The sequence below is a fragment of the Mustela erminea genome, chromosome 20 (assembly GCF_009829155.1).
Source record: "Mustela erminea isolate mMusErm1 chromosome 20, mMusErm1.Pri, whole genome shotgun sequence".
Lineage (NCBI taxonomy): Eukaryota > Metazoa > Chordata > Mammalia > Carnivora > Mustelidae > Mustela > Mustela erminea.
Window position 1 is genome coordinate 39,804,502 of NC_045633.1, and position 8,429 is coordinate 39,812,930.

Below are 8,429 nucleotides of genomic sequence, written 5' to 3' on the forward strand. Positions count from 1 at the left end.
TGATCTAAGCTGAAATCAAGATTCAGATGCTGAACCAACCGAGCCACCCCGGCAGCCCCCTCACACATACACTGTCACTAACTGAAAAATATATATATGTTTTATCACTTCACACTGCTAGGATTACTATAATAAAAAAGACAAATAATAATTTGGTGAAGATGTGGAGGAATTGGGACCCTGATACATACATTGCTGGTGGGGATGCAACGGCTTTAGAAAAGAGTCTGGCAGTTTCCCCAAAGGTTAAATATATAGTCTCCATATGATCCAACTGTTGCACTCCTGGGTTTATATCCAGGAGAAATGAAACATATGTCCATACAAACATTTGTACGTGAATGTTCATAGCAACGTTTTCCACAGTAGCCCCAAAGTGAAAATAAACCAAATGTCCATCAACAGGGAATGACCAGGGGAGCCTGTGTGGCTCAGTTGGTTAAGCGTCTGCCTTGGGCTCATGCCTAAGGGTGAGCCTAAGGTCCCAGGGTCCTGGGATCAAGTCCCACATTGGTCTTTCTGCTCAGCAGGGAGTCTGCTTCTACCTCTGTGTTCTCTCAAATAAATAAAATCTTAAAAAAAAAAAAAAAAGCAATGCAAGTTTTTATCACTCTGACCAGGTTTGAGGAGTGGAGGGGAAAAAAGCAGAGTTGTAATGCTGGGTAGCTGGTTACCTAAGTCATTAGCTGAGCGGCTTTCGAAACTTCATTAGTAAAACTACAACTCTGGAAGGCGCATTGCAGAGTCCAGTTGCAAATGCTACATCCATTACAGATGCCAGTAGTCTGCTTTATTTATGTGCCTTCCAATGAAAAAAGTTCAAAGTGCCTAAATAGCAAGTAATGTGAAATGATAGCAGCTGGGTTTTTAAAAAAGATTTTATTTATTTATTTAAGAGAGAGAGGGCGCACAAGCTGGGGGCAGGGACAGAGGAAAGAAAACAGATGCCCCACCAACCAGGGAGCCTGAGCAGAGCTCCATCAACCCAGGACCCTGAGATCATGACCTGAGCCAGAGAGAGATCCTCAACCAACTGAGCCGTCCAGGCACCCCAAGAACAGCTGTTTTTTAAAGACTATTTTTTTTTAAAGAGACTCTTTTTTTTTTTTTTAAGATTTTATTTATTTACTTGACAGACAGAGATCACAAGTAGGCAGAGAGGCAGGCAGAGAGAGAGGGGGAAGCAGGCTCCCTGCTGAGCAGAGAGCCCGATGCGGGGCTCCATCCCAGGACCCTGAGATCATGACCTGAGCCAAGGGCAGAGGATTTAACCCACTGAGCCACCCAGGCACCCCTAAAGACTATTTTTTAAATGACATCTTCAATAATGATACCTAGAATGTTCCATGCTAAAGAAGCTGTAATTTCACATTTGCTCAAGTATTGATTTGATTTAGCCAATGTGACACCACCTTGGATAAAGTATGCAAACAACTTAATTTCATTTCCTCATTAATCAAAACTGAAAGGGAAAAAAAAATCAATGAGGTGTTATAACAAAGAATCCCCCAAACCATATATATATATATATATATATATAAGATTATCAAGAATGATGAAATAAATTTGATTAAATTTGGGGTGCCTGGGTGGCTCAGTCATTAAGCATCTGCCTTCAGCTCAGGTCATGATCCCTGGGTTCTGAGAGGCAGCCCCGCATCAGGCTCCCTGCTCAATGGAGAGCCTGCTTCTCCCTCTCCCACTCCCCCTGCTTGTGCTCCCTCTCTTGCTGTCTCTCTGTCAAAAAATTAAATAAAATCTTTAAAGTTTTTTTTTTACTAAATTTAATTGATGATGTGGAGGTCTCCTTAGCCTTAGCATCACAAACCTGATTGCATGGCTATAGTGCTACAAGGGGCTGATCTGACCTGAGATTTCTTTAATCTAGCTTTCTGTAGTTGGTAGGCTTGGGAAAAACAGTATTATTTTAAAAAATCATTTAAGAATTTCACAAAACTAAAACCCAGGCTTGACCCCATCTTTGCTCACACCCCACATCTAGTCCATCAGGAAGGAAATCCTTTTGATCTTCAAGAAGTATCCAGGATCTGACCACTTCTTTGACCCCAGGCAGGGTCATCTCCCACCCAGATGCTGCTATGGTCTCCCTGCTTCTACTCAAATCTTTCTGCAATACCTTTTCTTTTCATTTAAAGGTTTTATTTATTTGAGAGACAGAGAGAGTAAAGGGGAGGCGCAGGAGGAAAAGCAGACTTCTCGCTTAGCAGGGAACCTGATGGGGAGCTTATTCCCAAGACCCTGGGAATCATGACCTGAACAAAGGCAGCTGCTTAACCGACTGAGCCACCTGGGTGCCCTCCAGTCTCTTCAACTCAGCAGCCACAGAATCTTTTTAAATCAGAACACAGATTGTGTCACTTCTCTGCTCAGAACCTGCTTGTGATTTCCTTCTCAAAACAAAAGCCAAAGTCCTGGCAAAGACTTCCAATGGCTCACATGATCTGCGCTGACAAATGCTTATCAACACTCTGGCTTCCTCCCCTACTTCTCCCTCACTCTCTCTGTTCTGCTGGCTACCTCCCTGAGCCTCAGACACAGCAGACAGCGCTTAGGGCCTTTACTCTGCTCTTTCTGCCTGAAATGCTTTTCTCCCAATTAACCCCTTGGCCAGCTCCTTCACCTCCTGCAAACCATTGCTGAATGTCCACTTCACTGAGGCTAACCCACTCTATTTTATATTGTTCTCTGTGCCCATTCCCACTATTAATTTCTAATTGCTGCTGTAACAAATTGCCATAAATATAGTGGCTTAAAACAACAAAATTTTTTGTCTTACAAATTTATTATCTTCTGGAGGTCAAAAATCCAAGTTAAGTCTTATAGGACCAAAATCAAGGTGTCAGCTGGGTTGCATTCTTTCTGGAGGTTCCAGAGAGAATCTGTTTCCTTGCCTTTTCCAGCTTTGAGAAGCCACCTGCATTCCTTGGCTCATGGACACTCCGTCTTCAAAGTCGGCACTGTGGCATCTTCAACTCTCTCTCACACCTACTTCCATCGCCACACATATCTCCTTCTCCAACTCTGACTCTCCTACCTCCCTCTTTCCCTTAAAAAGACCCTTGTGATTGCCCTGGGTTGACCCAAAGTCTCCTTAATCATATATGCAAAGTGCCTTTTGCTATTGAAGGTAAAATATTCACTGGTCCCAGGCATTAGGACATGGGCATTGTTGGGAAGCCATGACTTTGTCTTGCATTAATGAGTTTCTTACCATACTCAAGTTTTTTTCTTTTTTTCCAAAACACTTATCAATGGTAACGTGTTTGACCTATCTACTAGATTTATTGTTAATCATCCCTCCACCATAATGTAAGCTCCACAAAGTCATGACTCTTTGCCTCTTTTTTGACTGGCATAACTCTAGCAACTAGAATAGCCTCTGGCATAGAATAAGTGTTCCATCAACATTTATTGACTGAAAGAAAAGGATTACTCATCTAAACAGATCAAGAACAGAAAATATCTTTGTTACATACAATGTCTAGCAGACACATGAAAAAAATGTTCATCCTCATTAGCCATCAGGGAAATTCAAATCAAAATCACCAGCTTACACCTGTTGGAATGGCCAAGATTAACAAGGCAGAAAACAACAAATATTGGAAAGGATGTAGAGAAAGGGGAACCCTCTTACACTGTTGATTGAAATGCAAGGTGATACAGCCACTTTGGAAAACAGTGTGAAGATTTCTCAAAAAATTAAAAACAGAGCTACCCTATGATCCTGCAATTGTACTACTGGGTATTTACCCCAAAGATAGAGATGTAGTGAAAAGAAGGGCCACAAGTACCCTGATGTTCATAGCAGCAATGTCCACAATAGCCAAACTGTGGCAGGAGCTTAGATGCCCTTCAACAGACAAATGGATAAAGAAGATGTGGTCCATATATACAATGGAATATTACTTAGCCTTCAGGAAAGAGGAATCCCCAACTTTTCTATCAACACGGATGGGACTGGAGGAGATGATGCTGAGTGAAATCAGTCAAGCAGAGAAAGCAAATTGTCATATGGTTTCACTTACTTGTGGAGCATAAGGAATAACTTGGAGGACATTAGGAGAAGGAAAGGAAAGCGAATTGGGGGAAATTGGCAGGGGAGATGAACCATGAGACACTATGGACTCCAAGAAACAAACAGAGGGTTTTAGAGGGGAAGGGGGTGTGGAGATGGGTGAGCCTGGTGGTGGGCATTAAGGAGGGCACGTATTGCATAGTGCACTGGGTGTTGTACATAAACAATGAATCTTGGAACACTGCATCAAGAACTAATGATGTATTTTATGGTGACTAACGTAACACAATTTTTAAAAAGCTGAAAATTTAAAAAAAAAAAAAGAAAAGAGAGAGAGAGAAAGTATCCTTGTTTATCCGTCCAAATATGTCAAGTGGGAGAGGAAACAGAAGGAAACTGTTCCACAGCAGCCAGCTTTCTGAATCAGTCTGTAAACATGGGAATCAAGCAGTTCTCCAACCTCTTTCTCTGTGTACAAAAAAATCACTGGAGAAACATTTACAATTTCAGATTCTCTTGCTCCATCCTTCCCAACCCTGTATTTAGATTTATTGAATTTTGGGTGGGGCTCAAGCCAGCTCCAGTGGGCTGAGGGCTATAATCAGTAGTTGGGCAAACATTATTGGCGTCTCCCTAACAAAACTCCTAAAGCAGAGGATCTTGACCTTTGCCTGCACATTGGAACACCCTAGTGGGTTTCATAAAATACCAATACCCATAATCTATCCTCAGAAATTCTGATACACTTGGTTTGAGTGCAGCCTGGGCATTGGGATTTTTAAAACTTAAAGTCAATTAACATATAGTGTATTATTGATCGCAGAGGTAGAGTTAGTGATTCATCAGTTGCATAGAACGCCCAGCCAGTACTTATTACTTCAAGTGCCTCCTTAATACTCATCACCCAGTTACTCCAGTTCCCCCCAACCTCTCCTTCAGCAACCCTGTTTTGTTTCCTATGGGTAAGAGTTCCTTATGGTTTATCTTTTTTTTTTTTTTTAAGATTTTATTTATTTACTTGACAGGGAGAGATCACAAGCAGGCAGAGAGGCAGGCAGAGAGAGAGGAGGAAGCAGGCTCCCCGCTGAGCAAAGAGCCCGATGTGGGGCTCGATCCCAGGACCCCGAGATCATGACCCGAGCCGAAGGCAGCGGCCTAACCCACTGAGCCACCCAGGCGCCCCATTATGGTTTATCTTTGATTTCATCTTATTTTTCCATCCCTTCCCTTACGATCATCTGTTTTGTTTCTTAAATTCCACACATGTGAGTGAAATAATAATATTTATCTTTCTCAGACTGACTTATTTCACTTAGCATAATACCCTGGTTCCATCCATGTTGTTGCAAATGGCAAGATTTCGTTCTTTTTGATGGCTGAGTAGTATTCCATTATATATTGTATGTGTATATGTATATATACACATACTCCATCTTCTTTATCCATTCATCTAGTCAACGGATGGCTGGGCTCCTTCCATACTTTGGCTATTGTGAACATTGCTGCTATAAACATTGGGTTCATGTGTCCCTTTGAATCACTGTGTTTGTATCCTTTGAATAAATACCTAGTAGTACAATTGCTAGGTCATAGGGTAGCTCTATCTTCAGCTTTTTTTTTTTTTTTAAAGATTTTATTTATTTATTAGAGAGAGAGGGGGAGAGAGCGAGCACAGGCAGACAGAGTGGCAGGCAGAGGCAGAGGGAGAAGCAGGCTCCCCGCCAAGCAAGGAGCCCGATGTGGGACTCAATCCCAGGACGCTGGGATCATGACCTGAGCCGAAGGCAGCTGCTTAACCAACTGAGCCACCCAGGCGTCGCTATCTTCAGCTTTTTGAGAAACCTCCATGCTGCTTTCCAGAGTGGCTGTACCAGTTTGCATTCCCACCAGCAGTGTAATAGGGTTCCCCTTTCTCTGCATCCTCACCAACATCTGTTGTTTCCTGAATTGTTCATTTTAGCCATTCTGACCTGTGTGTGGTGTTATCTCATTGTGGTTTTGATTTGAATTTCCCTGATGTTGAGCATTTTTTCATGTGCTTTTTGGCCATTTGTATGTCGTCTTTGGAGAAATGTCTGTTCATGTCTTCTGCCCATTTGTTGACTGGATTATTTGGTTTTTGGGTGTTGAGTTTGATAAGTTTTTTATAGGTTTTGGATACTAGCCCTTTATCTGATAAGACATTTGCAAATACCTTCTCCTATTCTGTAGGTTGTCTTTTAGTTTTGTCAGCTGTTTCCTTTGCTCTGCAAAAGTTTTTATCTTGATGAAGTGCCCATAGCACATTTTTGCTTTTGTTTCCCTTGCCTTTGGAGATGTGTCTAGCAAGAATTTGCTGTGGCCAAGGTAAAAAAATGTTGCTGCCTGTGTTCTCCTCTAGGATTTTGATGGATTCTTGGCTCACATTTAGGTCTTACATCCCTTTCCAGTTTATTTTTGTGTGTGGTATAAGAAAATGGTCTAGTTTCATTCTTCTACATGTGCTTGTCCAATTTTCCCAAAGCCATTTGTTGAAGAGACTGTCTTTTTTTCCATTGTATTCTTTCCTGCTTCATTGAAGATTAATTGACCATAGAGTTGAGGGACCATTTCTGGGGTTTCCATTCTATTCCATTGATCTATGTGTCTGTTTTTGTGCCAGCTAGTACCATATTGTCTTAATGATTACAGATTTGTAATATGGCTTGAAATCCAGAATTGTGACATCACCAGCTTTGGTTTTCTTTTTCAATATTCCTTTGGCTATTCAGGGTCTTCCCTGCTTCTATATAAATTTTAGGATTTTCTGTTCCATTTCTGTGAAAACTAAAAATTTTGAAGAAGAATAACACATATGGCCAAGAATTTCATTTCTGGGTATATATCCCAAATGTCCATCAACAGAAGAATGGATGAAAAAAAATGAGGTATGTGGTGCCTGTGTGGCTCAGTCAGTTAAACTTCTGCCTTCAGTTCAGGTCATGATCCCAGGATCCTGGGATCGAGCCCCTCATTGGACTCTCTGCTCAGCGTGAAGCCCGTCTCTCCCTCTCACACTCTCCCTGATTGTGTTCCCTCTCTTGCTGTGTCTTTCTACGTCAAATAAATAAATAAAATCTTTTTTTAAAATGAGGTTTATATGTACAATGGAATATTATGCAGCTTAAAAAACAAGGAAGTTCCCTCACAGGCTAAAACTGGATGAACCTTGAGAACAATACGCTAAGTGCAATAAAACAGTCACAAGAATACAAATATTTTTTTACTCCACTCATATAAAATATCTAAAATAGTAAAAATCACAGAAACATTAAGTAGAAAGATAACAGCATGTGGGGAGGGGAGTAAGGAGGAGGAATTAGTGTTTAATGGGTATAGAGTTTCAGTTTTGCAAGATGAAAAGTTCTAGAGATCTGTATATATTTTAACACTACTGAGCTGTACACCTAAAGATGGTTAAGATGGTAAATTTAATGTCATGTGTTTTTTTTTACCACAATAATAATTTTTTTAAACCTTTTCACCTAGTTTGCTGAATTACCCATCCCTGATGATGATTTCCTTGATTGTTGACCTTATTCTCCTGGAATTTAATGTTTTCCTTCCAAGTGACACAGTCTCTTTCATCATTTTGCACCCTCAGTGCCGTGCATGGAAGTTCCTAGGCAAGCCTAGTCAGCTTACTCCCGACCATGGACCCCTGGTTCCTGCATGCTGGGTGAAGCCAGGGGCACTCTCTGCAGCCCCCTTATTTCTCCACTTCTAGCAGCTTCTCCAGTGTCCACCTGTGAAGGCGATACTCAGTCTTCTGGTCTGTGTTCCCTTTATTTTTTTTCTTTTGAGATACTATCTCCTAACAAAGCTTCAATGGCTTGCTCCCTACCTGCTTCCAAATCCATCTTCTTAGCACCACACTCATTTCCAGATGTCTTCTAGTCTTATCCAGACAGATGCCATGCACCTCCAAGATACAGCTCACCAGACAGACTCAGTGTATGCACCGCAAAACAGATTTCTTTTTTCTCATCAAAACTTCATACTCCTGCACCATCCACATTCAGCCAGTCATCGCAAACCTCATTGGTTCGACCTTCTAAGAATCTGTGGGTGACTTCCTTTCAGTTCCACAGTTGTCGTCTGGGCTCTCGCAACAGAAATTGCTGAACCCAGGGTGTGGCAATCATTAAAATCTTAGTGAACAGTACCTAGCTGATTTCCTGCCTTCCTCTTGTCTCCCTTTCTCCTTCCTTCCTCTTTCTCTTCCTGTCCAACCAATCCATTGTCATGCCTCCACCAAAGTCACTCTAAAAACAAGATTTGGTTGTTATTCCAAAATCTTTAGTGGATCCCTGTGGTCTCTAAGAAAAAGTCCAGTCTTAACCTGACAAGCAAGTGCCCCAACCTGGACTATCCA